This window comes from Pleurodeles waltl, chromosome 1_2, assembly GCF_031143425.1.
Source record: "Pleurodeles waltl isolate 20211129_DDA chromosome 1_2, aPleWal1.hap1.20221129, whole genome shotgun sequence".
In the NCBI taxonomy this organism is placed as follows: domain Eukaryota; kingdom Metazoa; phylum Chordata; class Amphibia; order Caudata; family Salamandridae; genus Pleurodeles; species Pleurodeles waltl.
Window position 1 is genome coordinate 890,834,752 of NC_090437.1, and position 15,205 is coordinate 890,849,956.

Here is a 15,205-nt window from a genome sequence, read left to right on the forward strand (position 1 = left end):
CAGTGTGTGAGCTCTCTGACCCCAGGGAGCTCGCAAAGGAGGCAGACTTCTGGTTGCGTACCAGAGGGTCTGGTGTGGCATTAGGGGGTGTTCCTAATGAGAGTGGTCTACGTGTTTCCCAACAAGGTGTGGTGGGAAAGGAATGGAGTGTCCCAGGTAGGTCCCAGTGGACTGGGATGGGTGAGGGACCCCATGTCCCGTCTCTGAGGAGAGGGAATGGGGCTGGGCTGAGGCCCAAGGTGCCCAAGATACCGTCCCAGGCCCCTGAAGGTTCCATGAGTGAACGCCAGGAGGTGAGCCTAACCTGTGCCGTAGGGCCAGCTGTTCAGAAGGATCCCATTTTGTCATTAGGACTTAGGCGGGTGGCTGGTGATAGCGTTCCGCCGGTCCTGGTGTCTGGTAGTCTCGCTCTACAGCAGAGGAGGCGGAAATCCAGGCATAGGGTTGAGAGGGGGCTGCGGGCCCCAGTGGAGAACCTGGAGGGTCAGGGGTCAGCTCTGAGAGCAGAGCCCCCCAGGAATGACCTTGGTGAGACCATTTCTGGGCTGGGGGGAATCCAGACTCTGTCAGATGGGCAGAGGTCAGGAGACCTGCGCCAGCCAGACTCTTGTGTGGCCCTTGGGGAAGGTGTTTCCCTGGTGGGGGGTAGGTGTGCCCCCCAGGAAGTCCTGGTGCGCCAGGCAATGATTCAACCGCAGGGTGTTGACTCTGGGTTGGATGATCAGGTTCAGGGGGTAAACTCTGACCTGATGGGGAGTACGTGTGCTCCCAAGGAAGTCCTGGTGCGCCAGGCAGTGGTTCAACCGCAGGGTAGTGACTCTGGGTTGGATTGCCAGATTCAGGGGGTAAACTCTGATCTGGTAGGGGGTAGGTGTGCTCCCAAGGAAGTCCTGGTTCGCTGGGCAATGGTCCAGTCTAAGGGTGTCGTCCCTGGACTAGATAGACAGGTTCAGGGGGTAAACTCTGATCTGGTTGGGGGGGCGGTTAGTGTGCTCACCCCCCCGTGTGAAACTTCTGGTGGCTTCTCCCGAGGTGGGGAGACGCAGGACTCTGGAAGTGGGGTTCAGGGAGGGGGAAGCCCGCCCGAACCCCGGTGCAACCCAAGGGTGTCGTCCCTAGGTTGGGTGGTCAGTCGCCAGGCAGTGATCCTGGGCTGGCGAGAAAGTTGTGCAGGGCTACTGTACCCAGCACCCTGGCAAGTGTGGATTCTGGTGATACCCCTCCTAGGAGAGGAGGGCGGGATCCTAGAAGGAGGGGTAGAGGGAGGAGAGCCTCGCCTCTAGCCCCTGTAGAACCTATGGGTGCGGACCCTAGGTTGGTGGATCAGTGGCAGGGTAGAGCCCCTAAACTGATCGGAAATGGAGTGGAGACAGGTTGCTTTGCACCTGGGGCTACCGCCCCCCACTCATTATGGTTTCAGAGACCAGAGGCTCCTAGATGGCCTAGGGCCTGGTTCTGGCCATTGGCAGCTAGAGAATCCCCGTGGGTTGGTCTAGGCTGCCTGGGACGCATTGACAGAGAGATCCCAGTGGAGTCAGGAAGGCGTAGAACTGGAACATGCCCCTGCTGTTGTGGGCCTGGGTCCTTGTTCTATCGCCCCAATCAGGAAAGTACATCAAGGTATTGATTGTTCTCCCCTGGATTTTGGCTGGTAGAGGGTTGTGTTGGACTTTTGGCCATACGCATGGTCATCCCTAGTCTTTTTGCCTCCTTCCTCCTGGTTTTTCGGACCTCTCGCTGTTGGCTCTAGGACTCTGAGCACTTTATCACTGCTGACCAGTGCTAAAGTGCAGGTGCTCTCCCATCTAAAGTTGGTATGATTGTCTTATACCTAATTGGCATATTTAATTTACCTATAAGTCCCTTGTACAGTGGTATCTCTATACCCAGGGCCTGTAAATTAAATACTACTAGTGGGCCTGCAGCGCTGCTTGCGCCACCCACTGAAGTAGACTTTCAAACCTGTCTCAGGCCTGCTAGCGCAGGGCCTGTGTGCGCAGTTTTCTGCCACAGGGACCTGGCATCTAAATTTACTTGCCAGGCCCAGAACTCCCCTTTTACTACATGTAAGTCACCCCTAAAGTACGCCCTAGCTAACCCTATGGGTAGGGTGCCATGTATGTAGAAAGGCAGGACATGTGCCATATTGCATGGCCTGTCCTGGTAGTGACAAACAGCCTAACGTGGTGTCTCACTGCTGTGAGTGCTGCCTTCTCATAGGATTGCATTAGAAATGCCCTGCCTTATGTGTAAGGGGTATTGTCTGATTTATGAGGGGTAGCGTAGGCGTGTTTGGTATGGTTGTGATGGTGATAATAAATACTGCTTACTGGTGTGGGTGTATTTTTTATTACTATCACAGAAATGCCACTTCTAGAAAGTGCGCATTTATCTGTGCTTATAATTCTGGTGTTTTGCAGCTTGACTCCAATCCACGTCTGGGCAGAGTGACAGTTGGGGCTTTGTGCATACTTTTCAGACAGCTTGTACACAGGGAGGGTGGAGGTGTCACTGAGGTGCATCTACATACTGAATAGTCTTCCTGGGCTGAGAGAAGGGAGAGGCGGGGCACACCTACATTTGTAAAGGCTGTGCCCTGGCCTCACACAATAGGGTCGTTAACCCCCCACTGATGTTTGGAGCCTGTGCTGAAAGGAGAGAGGGGGCACTCCCAGAACCAGTTGTAACTGGCTGGAACCTCCTCTCCCTATCATTGTAAAACACTGTAAAACAGGACTATAAGTACAGGGGAATTTTCCCCACAATTTGAACATTCTTGGAACTTAAAACTGGACACAGAACGCTGATGAATGGACTCACCAGGAAACCGCCTTGGACTGCTGCTGCTGTGCTGACCTGTGACCTGCCTGGTCATTAGGAGGAATTGCCACCATCTGCACCCCTTGTGCTGGCCTGTAGCTGGGCCCACCAGCCCTGTACCTTTTCCTTGATTACTGTTCCCAGGGGCAGGGTGCTGTGGCCCCTGACCCCTGCACCGATTTTCTATGACATTGTCTTAGCGCTTAGGGGAAAAGCGCTCTTATGGAAAGGCTGTAGAAGATCACCGCCGCAGCCCAGGCAGCATGAGTATCTTAGCGCTTTGAAAAGTGCCTTTCTTGTGCCCAGGGAACTCACCGCCGCAGCCCAGGCTGCACAATTGTCTTAGCGCTGTGAAAAGCGCTTGATGGAAATTCACCGCCGCAACCCGGGAGCCTCTTGGTGCCTTTGCGCTCTCTACGGCGCCTTTTGTGTGCTAGAATCACCGCCGCAGCCCGGGCAGAGCATTTGTCTTTAAGCGCGAGGTCCGCGCTGTCTCCAGTGCCCCCGGGGCACGTACAAAAACCAAAGAAGGAGCTAGCACGCTCCTAGCGTGCTCCCGGGGGACGCGCGCTTTTCAAAGCGCCCCCGGGGCACCAACAGGCCCCACCTTGGGCCGCGTCGTCATCCGGACAGCGAGGGAGAGGAGGACGCCTCTCCCTCGCGTGCCGGAGTCCCGGAGGACTCCACTGTTACCTTGGGCCGGGCGGCTGCCTCGCCGGAGGCTCGCCCTGGCCCCCGGCTCCCTCGTTGGCCCCCTCGCGGGCCAGGAACATCCCAGTTAGGGGTCTCCCTTTGAGGAAGGGCCACGGAGGCCCAGGGAGACCCCAGAGGTTAGCGGGTCCCCCGGAGGGGCCCGTGTGGCAGCAAGGAGGGGGTGCGAGGCGCCCCCCTACCATTATTGGGTGACCTGGGCCCCCCACAGGAGGGCCGGTGGAGGCCCGGGGGGCCCCCAGTGGTCGCGGGCCCCAGGAGGGGCCCGTCAACAGTACAGAGGGGGTGCGTGCCGCCCCCCTCTCCCCCAGGACTCTAAGGAGGCCCCCTCATTGCGCAGAGGAGCGCTGGGGGCCCCTTTCTTCTTTGTCTTCAGGCAAGGAGGGTGCCTGCTTCATCAAAACAGGTACTGTCTAAAATGGACCAATATGATGATAATCTAAAGTTCTTTCTACAGACTTTATTAATTATGATGTATTGCCTACCTGTTCCCTGATGCTTTGACATATGTGTGCACATGTTCCTTTTATGGGCATGACTTGCTAAATATGTTTCCCTAACTTGTCATAGGTTTTCTAATGTTCCTACTATGGGCGTTTTATGATATTCTTATGACAAGTGTTCTAATGTGATAACGTGTTTCCTGACTACTGCTTATGTTGCAGAATACTGAGTAACCTGTGTGTTATGTGTGACTACTGCTAGTTTGCAGAGTAACTAATGTGTAACGTTCTGACAACTGCTAAGGTAGCAGGATAGTACTGTTATGTGATGTTGGTCTAATAATTACGTTGTGTACAATACAGTGTATTTTGATATAATCTGGTGTTGTGTTTCCTTTGTGGTGGGGATATTGCGTCACATGTATGTGTGTGTTGTGCAAACGCTTTACACATTGCCTCCGGGTTAAGCCTGACTGCTCGTGCCAAGCTACCAAGGGGGTGAGCAGGGGTTATCTTGGACGTGTAACTCCCTTGCCCTGACTAGAGTGGGTAAGTTCTGCCTGGCTGAGGTGCATACCCTAGCCAACCAGAAACCCCATTTCTAACACTCTCAAACTTACTTTGGGGGGGGGGTTCAATTTTGCGTGTCGCCTCTGTGAAATGTTGCTGGCCTCCTTACGAAGCTAGGGTGGGTTGGACTGATGTTACACTTTTCTACCGGCCAGGCAAATGATTCTGATGTTATTTGGAGACAGAAATGACCCTTTAAAACAATTTGAGCCAGCAGATATTGAGAAAAATGTATTGTTAAGTATACTTTATAGCAGATCAGTTCCGCACTACAGTCCCCCCGTTTTCAGGCTGCCTTTAATGTATTGGCATAAGGCACTGAAATCCATTAAATGTCATGGGGCTCCCACGGGGACCACTTGGCACAGCTCCAAGGGTTTGTACAATGGGACCTTTATTGCTATTTCTACCCTAGGGAATGTGAATATGTTGTACCATATTAAATCTTTTGATAACCTTAAGGTAGAGTTTTTGTTCCACAATTGCCAATTCTTTAAATAATGTCAGCTGCGACATGACCTAGCTTACCATTAGGACTAACTGGGAAATGTGCAGGGCTTTAACTGAGTGATAAGAAGTCTGGTGACAGAAAGTTTGGGGAAAATGGATATCTCAAGATTATATAAAGTCCTAATGATCTGACCCTCTACTAAAGCTGAGAAATAATCGTGAATTGGATCCAGGTGGGCTGGATGACAATGAGAGGGCAGAGGCCCTGGCAGCCACGCAAACTACTGTCATTTCTTCCAAGCTGCATTTTATTCAGTTCAAGTACCTTCACAGATATTACTACACCCTGACACAACTCTGTGGCTGGGGAGGGCTCAGCACTCTAACCGCACTAGATCGAGCCTCTTTGGGGGGATTTCTTTCATATGACCTGGACTTTCCCAGTGGTGGTTGCATACTTGCAAAGGGTCTTTTCTGCTCTAAGTAATGTAATTTGCCTAACTGAAAATTCTGATCCCAAGTTGATTTTATTGGTTCAAATTGAGAAAAGAGGGTGGCCTCGTCATACATGCTCATGCTTTGGCATGGGATTTCTGGTGGCCAAAAAAGATTTGGCACAACACTGGCAGGATGAGGAGGCTTCCGCAGTGAGTGAGTGGACCAGTGGCATGGACCTTTGTGCGAAGGCAGATGAGCTTGTGCAGTAGGTCTGTGGTGCTAGGAAAAAACAAAGTATGGAACCATTTTTGGGAATATACTGAAGAAAGAGGTAGCCATATGTATGCAATTTAAGGTCTATGATGAGGGGGGAGTGAACAATTAATAAACATACAAAATCCCACTGCACCTGAATTTCTTCCCATATGGCTTGAAAACAGCTCAAACAGTCTGTCCAAAAAGAATGCTCTTGCTACAATTGCATTGATTTATTTTGTAACTTTTTTTTCAATTTGATATAATCCACATGGTTATTGTGTATTTTCATATGTGATTCCACTATATAATTATTAATTCTGTACATCACATTCCTTCTTTTTCCCCCTTAAAACAAACACATTGGTAAACAAACAAATCACAAGTAACATATTTTCTTAAAACGAGACATATATAATTCCATTACACTTGTCTGCTTTTATCACCCCCTCAGTATCACACTACTACGCACTCCTGTTTTTGTAATCATGCATTCATACACTTGTATATACGATACATCCCCACCTCTGCCACTCGTCACATACAGTCCAAAGTACAACAGGAAGAGGTCTCCAGTTTCAGCTGTTGTTCTGTTGCGGGGTAAGATGTTCACTCAAAATCAGTCAACGCACTTTTCGGTGGAATAAAAGAAAAGTCCATCCACCTTCTTCAGGACCACCTTTCGAGGAATTTCACTACTGGTGGATCTAAAGGGGGTATTACGATGGGATCTCACAGTACTTTGCCAGATCTGGATTCTATAGTTCATAAAGCCAGAATAAAACAATCTGCCACAATGTAGCCAATGGTTCCATTGCCAGTATGGATCACTTTTAAAAGACCCCCATATTTTCTCATAGGTATTTTATAAAATGAGCAGCTCTGAATTTATTTAACAAGTCAAACATTACCCAGGGGTGGATCCTCCGTAAGGGCAGAGGAGCGTCACCATCCCTCCAGCAGCAGAAGCTGCAACCCTTTCAACACAAAGGGATAATAAACTAGGTTTATTATCTCTTCGTGGTGAAAGGGGCGGGGCATTGGAGATGACAGCCTCGGAGGGGAGTGCACTGTGCACTCCCCTCAGAACGCATGTGTGTTTGGCTGGCCGTCACACAAACCAATGGTAAGCACTCTGTACCTGCTTGTACATCTGCCTACTCTCACTGGGATCTTGAGTATTTATTTTCATGTGATGATTCCGAACAATATACGAACTAAAGAAAGACATAAACTACAAATGAACTCTTTGTTTGCATATTTGTGTAGGTATGAGTTAGTCTAATTTATATAATGCAAACCTATCTGCAAAGCACGACACAAGAGTGGGGTTTACAAAATTCACAATAAATGGTAATACAGAGGAGAAAGGAATAGAGACATAGAGTCCTTCAATTAGAATCTAAAGATGTTGATGCTGACTTTATGGACCATCCACAACGTCTTTACTATCATCAACTCAATGAACCATCCATGGGAGGCAGGATATGGGCTATAACAATCTCGTGCATCTCCGAAAATGCGATTATTGTGGGGAGTACAAGAATTTTAGGAAGTGAGTGGAAGGTATTGGAGGCCCTAAAGGTAATGTGGTCGGGAATTGAAGCCACGGATTAGTACATCAGTGCTCAAGGTCATAACCAGGCTTTCTAAAGTGGTAAATACGGATGCTAGATAGATTAAGAGAAGACGGATGCTAGATAGATTAAGAGAAGACGAGTGTGGCTTCTAAGAAACTACCAGAGTTTACTAATTAAATGTGCAGTCTCCTACTGTGTCATAGCTTGACGTCATAGCTTGTGTTCTACTGTCATACATTAGTTACATTTTTCAGATTTGTCACTGTGAAATTCTCTATTTTTATTCTTATCTCACTTCAGTATTTAAAAAACACAGACTATCTTCAAAGAACAGAATACCACCATTAGGCGCCGTTCGAGGGAAGGGTGAGAGTCCAGAGATGTATCCTGATTGATGCATGTACCATGGTTTTCTGTTCAGTGAACTTCGGAAACATCTGGTTTCAAAATAAGGGTCCAGTACATGTTGGAAATAAAAAAAGTGATAGGTGAAATTACTGAATTATTCACAGCCACTCTTTGCCGCATTCCAGTGCATCACCTTTTGTGCACTGGGCAAAAGAACAACCCGTGGACCTCAAGATCTGGTATGTACGTAGCAGACAAATATATCTCTTCTGTGAAATGCTGCATACCTTGAGACATGTACTACGGAAGACCAGTAGTTGCTGAAAACACCTAACAGAGCTCTGTGCCTGATGTATGGCCGCTAGACCTGTGGGGTAGAAGTGTTAGAAGCAAGAGGGTCTGTCAGCTCAGCCTGAGCGGTCACCAGAATAAATGACAACAAAACATCACTCGGCCTCTTCACTTCCGCCCAAGTGCTGCTGCCTTGGCACAATACTAATCCCATTATCCCACTTTGCCTCAGGAGCAAGCGCTGCATTCACCCATCGAAAACCGTCGTGGCTGGAGCTCAGAACAGAGGCGTTTTTTTTGCAATCAGCCGCACCTACAATGCTCGAACAGAAGGCTGGCATAAGACTGTACACGGTCCCAGTTAGAAACTGAATATTTGAGATACGTACCCCACAAAGAATTATCGTCCGTTGCATTTCGCCAGGAGTTTGGAAAGTGTTCTGGACTTCAGAAAGTTTGCACCTCCTGGCAGGACTTCCTCCCACCCTCCCCTTCCTAGAGTTCCTGTGACGAGTCCCGCCAGCATGAGGCTGGTGTAAACTAAACCACAAACACACGCGGGAAGTGGATCTCATGCTGTGACGAGACAAGCGGATCTATCCCCTCTAATCATATAGGTAAAACCGACCAGTAACAACATTACCACATTAGGGTGCATTGGGATGCATTATAGAGATTTAGCATAGATTATGAAGTGAGATGCTTGGTTAACCGGGCACGTGGACACCTCGTCACGCTAACTCGCAGAACCTGCCGTAATCATTGTAAATAAGGAGCGTGTGAGTCTAAGACGTCCTGCTAATAGCGTGGTGTACCAGAATAAAAACAAGTCATGGCAACGCCAAAAGATTAGGATTATGAAACTACTATCAAGCCGGATCTAAAATCTATGCACTTTAATGACTGCCCTCCTACTTGTGTTGCTGCTAGAGAAAAGCGCCATAAATTATATAGCTTTCTAAACACGTTAACAGCACTGCAATGGCATGAGTGTGCCCCTAAAGTTTCAAGCTCAGGCAGTTGGATAAATAAATAAAACGATCACAGTTGTGTGGAGAGCACTTGAGACTGGTGGAAGCACAGAACTTCTGCCCAATCAAAACATGTACTCCTAAATTCCACCATGTGACTGGAGCCAGAGAGAGCCCTTCTCCTGGTGATACTCACATACTGTCAGGGGACAGTAAACCAGAATATAGTGAAGGTAATATGAGTGGGGGGGGGGGCTGGAGGGGTGCTACTGACAGGAATGACAATATTCTGGAAGGGAAATAACATTTTGGGATCATGAATGTTCAGAATCATTAGAAAGAGTAAACATGCATACCTAACTAGCGTTGCTAGCTGCACAGTCAGTCAATATCACTACAGGATAGCCCTTATCCAACGAATGAGCATGAGCCAAAGTCAAGTTCATACAAGGAGGAAATGGGCGAATACGTAACCAATTGACTGTCTCCATGGTAGTACCACATAAATGTGCCTGTTTTTATCACCCTTGTTATTCTAGCACTGTAAACAGTTAAGTGTTGTGAGCGTTTCAGATGATGGCCCACCTTGTTAATACATGGCACATTCTGCGGCATCTGATTGGCTGTCCAAAGCTTAACAGTTGACTGAGTGCATTACCATGTATTAAGTGTTTTCAAATTGCAGTATAAATCACCACTAACAGTTTCAGGTTGTACTTTAAAAGGAAAAAATATTTAACATGTTACAATGCACCCGTTGTTGATGTAGACCAACGCTTATTCTACAGTTTCAATAGAATCACAATACCCCTCTTATACTTGATTTAAAGATATAAAGGCAATAGGGCTCTCACAAAGGATATCTATTTTGACCTGCGGCTATCCCACTACTGAGCCATCCACTGGGCTCTCACGATGCACCTCTATTCTAGCACTGGTATCCCAGCATTGAGTCTTTCACATGGCTCTCACGATGCTCGTCTTTCATGTGACACAATTAGTAAACAAAACAGTGGTGATGGAATGCTTGAATTAATGTCAGTCACTGATAATCACTTGCGGCTGCATCAAAATCCATTGTTATTTTGCACACCATGTCACCGAAGTTTGGACCCAGCAATACGCAAATCACTCTTGACCCTGCTCCAATGAGAACAGTCCAGCCCGAACTGCCAGGCCAGGTCCTCCCTGAATCAGAAGACAGGCAACCCAGGACTGGTTACACCCTCGTTGGGGTTCATAAGCTGGGTACAGCTTGTACACAGTGTGCACGAGATCCATATCTAGGCATACCTGTCCCACTTAGGGTCACACACTAAAATATACAAAAAAGTGATGGATGGAATGCTTAAATTAGTCTCAGCCATTGGTAATTACTTTAAGCTGTATCCCAGTCCATTGTTATTTTGCACAGCATGCCACATGAGTTTTGGACCCACTGGGAACAACCTAGCCAGAACTACCAAGCAGCATGACCTACCAACAGGCCTTTATCTGCTGCAATGACAAATACGGCCCCAAGCGATTGCCATTGGCTGGGAATAATTCAATCCTTACATCCATCACCTTCTTGTTTTTTTTCTTTCATGTGAAGCATAATTTAGACTAACTACCCTGCTATTGAGTCTTTCACATCACTTCCCTGATGCGTGTGTGTTGACTTCCAATGACTTCCAATGACTTCCACCACCTGCAAATATGCGACTGAAGCATCCACAATACTCTCATAGGGCACCTCTATCCTGATTTGCTGAATCTACTAGTACCCTCGCACTAACAAATTCACAAACTCCCCACAAAGTAATTCTGATTACACAGAGCAGAATATAGAGTGGTGGGAAATGTAAATGGCAATGCACCAAGCAGTACCCTAAGTGCTTACATTACATTAACTAAGATTTGAAACACAGGCAAATACTGTGATTTGCCCACAATCGCACAATTTTTGGTCAAGTGCAAAAACCAGGATTAGAACCCAAACATAAAAGGTTCAAAGACATCATTTGAGTATTCTAAAAGTAAATACAGTTATGCAAATAAAGACCAAGGATGAAGTGGGTAATTGTAATGCTACCAGTTGCACCTTTCAGCTTTCAAACCAATAAAAAAGTGCCTACCAACAATAGGAACAATGGACGTTTATGAAGAGAAAAAGATCTCAAATGCATGTGTGTTTGGTGAATGGAGATCTGAAGGTTTGGATTCTTTTGCTAAAGAAGGATATTTGGGGAGAACAAGCTGATGTATGGATAGCACAAAGCATATTACTAACTTCTCCCTATAAAACAGACAAACACAAGGAGAGATGGTAGGTCTTCCTTCCCCAGTCTCTCTCTTTCCCAAAAACAGAAGCTTTCTAGAATATACAGATGACTCAAGAGTGTTTTATAGCACTTTGTTGAGTCATCAGCAGTGTGGTAAATGATGATGCAAGGTAAACAGTAGTATAGGTAAAACAGAACAAGATTCATTCACAAGGTAGGAGTCTCAGGTTACAGGTAGAAGATGTTATGGAGGTAGCAGAAAGGCCCTATCCGCAGCAGCATCCTTGCTGCTCAGCCTATGCATTCCAACTGACACTCACTCAAACCATGCATTCTATTACCTCACAGTCACACTCGCTAAACAGCAGGGGACGTATAACTAGGGAGACAATGCACGGCATAGACCTGAGGATACCACAAACAGGGTAGGGCAACAGGAGAGGGAACTGGGGTGTGTACTGGGGGAGGGATATATATATATGTGTGTGTGTGTGTGTGTGTGTGTTTTGAGAACACTGTGACAAAGCCCTGTCCTGAGGATTTCACAGCCTAAATTGAAAGGAGGGGGCATTATACTCTGATAACTCATGAGTGGGGAAATGCCATTTCCACCATATCGGTCAAATGACAGATCTTGTTCTGATTGTGATAAAAAATACTCAGCTTACATAGCTAAGAGCACATGCATTCATGGAATATTTATCTCACCCTGGTACAACCTCAGGTTTTTCACAGAACCCGGTAACGTGATATTCACAATAGAGAAAATAAAGTATAACTGTGTTCACTCCATTTTGCTGAAACTTTGGGCATACATGCCGTTATGAATGCCTAAATATGAGACTCAATGCTGTGCTTGTGACCCTTCAGATTATGCTTTTACCCGGAAGCATAACTTTACAGGTGGAAGCCCCAGTCCCTCATTTTGAAGGTAGAAAGAACAGACAATAGAACACAAAGGATGGAGCCTCCTAGAACAAATGGAGCCCATAACACCTTTATTAGTACCTTTACATAGGAAATGGAGATGCAGTACAAAGCACTATTATTCCCCTATCCAGATAAGGTTTGGTTGAAGATTGAGAAGCACTCTCTTGATAATCCTGAGGCCAACTACACAAACAGAGAAGTAGGGAAGGTCGCTCATCTCTCTTGCATGCAGGGCTGGCTTAAGGGAGGTGTGACTGGTGCCACCGCAACGGGTGCTTACTGTGGGGGGAGGCACCGTGTTTGCATGTATATTATAGTTTTCAAAGCCCCTACTCCTTGCCTCCAGCAGATTTCAGGCAACAATAAAAATGTCAACAATACCCTAATGATTAATGTTCTACATGGAGAGAGTTCCCAGTTATCTCTAGTGGAAGTTTTAAGGTAGTGCAGGGGGGTTAATAACGTGTACGATGCATATCACAGAGGGCATATAAATCAAATAGGTCAGTGGATTACGGCTTTTGTCAGAGATGCCCTTTTGTTGCTTACAGTTTATAAGTTAAAATCCTAATATAGAACAGTAACCATTTAACTGTCATAAAAGAAGTAGAGCGTTATTATTTTTTCCCTCGTGTTTCACAATCATAATATTGCAAAAAGGGTTCATTTGGGTATAACCCCCAGCAATGTTGTTACATATTAAATTCTGAGTTTGTGCTTCTCCAGACCAAGCCCTCATAAACCATACAGCCTATCAGTATGGACAGCGTGACTCCTAAATCTTGTAGCGCTCTTTTTATGTAACATTTCTTATACACTGATTTTCACACTAATAATTGATTGTCTCTGTCCAATGTTGTGCGATGGAGAGTGCTCGGACACCCTACACTGAAATGAGTGGCGCTACAAAACTAATTAAATGCATCTGCTAGAGAGTGGTTATGGAAACTTGAGGGGAACTGGTAAAGGGTGGTAATGAGGGAATCTGTGGCGGAGGTAGTCACTGGGGGGCCGCCAGCTAACACTTTGGCACAGGACGCCACCAGCGCTAAGCCCAGCCCTGCTTGCATGAGAACCATAGACGTCATTTAGGGGTCACCAAGGGTCACAGCTGCGACCCTGGCTTGCCCTTTTTCTACCCCAGGCACTGCCTTTCGTACCCCTGGCCTCAGAGGTGGCAAATTCAGTGCCAGGAACACAATGGCAGCTTGTCCTCATGGACGTCAGTTGGAGCTCACTCTCTTTGTTTTCTGTCAATGTTTTACTACACTAAGACGGAATAATAATATATTGTTCACTATTAGTCTAATAAAAATGGAGTACAATTAGCTGGTATATGGCCTTCCATGGCCGCTGAGGTCAGTGAAGTAAGCGTTTAAATGCATGTTGTGTGCGGGCTTGCAGGTGAGAGTGTGTTTATGTGATTGAGTGTATGCAAGAGTGAATTTGCGTGTGTGTGTGTAAGTGAAGGCCTACGCCATGTGATGTCACTTCTACTACACCTAGCATTTCGGAGAATTGACGGCTATGATGAGAACTACACAGGTGTAGATACATACAACAGTTATGGTACATAAGCACTGCAAATAAACCATATGCCCTGGATTGGTTCACATTGATCACGAGTGTATGTTTCTGTTGTGCTGCTCTACGCGAAGGTACTCAGTTAAACATTAATGTTCCGCTGCAACACAGTCCTGAGAAGCCACGCACGCAGGCGAGCACGTGTAATCAGTGCCTTGGGTTTAATGTTTAACTCCCGCGGAATGAGAAAATGCACTGTTCCGAGAGCTTATCTTCTCCCGTCAGGACTGGCACCTTCTAATCACGGGCTGCTGTACACACACAGCCAAGTGCCCTCATCGAGAGGTGCAACGTGCGCCATTGGTGCATATAGGGGCATCCACCGAGAAAGGGCCAGACAGAACTAGCGAGGACCCGTGCAGTCCGTTCAGTCTGCACGGGTCAAAGGTCGCAAGCCAAGTCCCGCGGGTTCAGTTAGATTCACATGGGCTCTTGGCCATATTGACAGTGCACACCCTCTTCAATGGTGGTGTTTTCTACTTGTAGCCGCAGCGGTTTGACCGTTAAGAGCAAGCACTGGCTCAAAAACACCACCTGCGAATGTCTGTGGCAGTTGCCCCTGTTGCAAAGCACCTGCGAGATCTAATCAGCATTACTTCTACAGTGCACCTGAGGTGGCGCGAGGCACAAGCTGGGACTCTGGCACGTCACATCCAGAGTGGTATCTTTATGACAGTCACTGCCTGCACATTAACTAGGGAGCCGCAGGCGCCCCTCTCAAGTAACGTAAGCACACTTGAAGAAAGCAGCAGCGTGGGGCTCTGCAGAGAGGCGTGCGGGAAGGAGCCTCGCGGCACCTGCCACCAGCAGACTCGCAAACCTCGCGGGCAACGCAGCCGCCCTGGCTGCGAGCGAGCCATATGTCATGTGTGACTGGACCATTCACGCCTGGCAATCTGCGTATTGTAGCAAAGCTTGTAAGTGATAACCAGAGAACTATACGCCACGCAAGTATCCGAAACCAAAGGAAAGACTGAGCTCTGCCAACACACCTACTAGTAACATGAATACTCTCACGTCTTGCTCAGTCACAATAATCTTCTGCGGGGCCGAACCTCCTCCTGTAAGAGTGATTCCTGCTAACATACAGTACTGAGGTAAACAGGTGTGCGGTACGTACCCGTCATGGCATCCGCGCGACAGCACCCCCTAGCGAGGGGCGAGAGGAGGGCGCCTTTCACTGGAAGCAGGTCTGAGGCTGGGCTCCTGGCCTCGGCGGGCGAGGGTACCTCAGATGCACTGTGCCTCTGCAGCCATCCAGCTGGCCGGCCTGCCCTGTTGAGGCTGTGCGAGCCCACCCGGGCGCTGATGTATTCTGCGGGCGCCTTCCATGCGACAGTGGCAGCTATTCAAGGCGGGCACCGTGTTCCGGGAGGGAGGAGGGCGGCCCGCGGAGCGCAGTGCCTTTTCACTGCTATATCCGACACCACCTTTGGAGAGGTAACAAAGGCGCACTGTCAAGCCGAAGAGACCTGCACAGAATGCCGCTGTTCATTCTTCAGGGGCAGAGAGACATATTTAGGCAGAGAAAGGCATTCCTCTACTCTCCC

The 15,205-nt window shown here is 47.7% G+C and overlaps 1 protein-coding gene across 30 annotated transcripts in view; it reads right to left on the minus strand.

Annotated features, from left to right (window-relative positions):
- SORBS2 (sorbin and SH3 domain containing 2) overlaps window positions 1–15,205 on the minus strand; it is a 673,099-nt gene that overhangs the window by 565,503 nt on the left and 92,391 nt on the right. For 2 of the 30 annotated variants that reach the window (XM_069199824.1, XM_069199781.1), the window contains exon 1: window positions 14,776–14,908. The exons of the other annotated variants lie outside the window; for them this stretch is intronic. The gene's annotated coding sequence lies outside the window, so the exon portion shown is untranslated. Of the gene's footprint in view, window positions 1–14,775; window positions 14,909–15,205 lie in introns of those variants that run through there. 30 annotated transcript variants of the gene reach the window in all.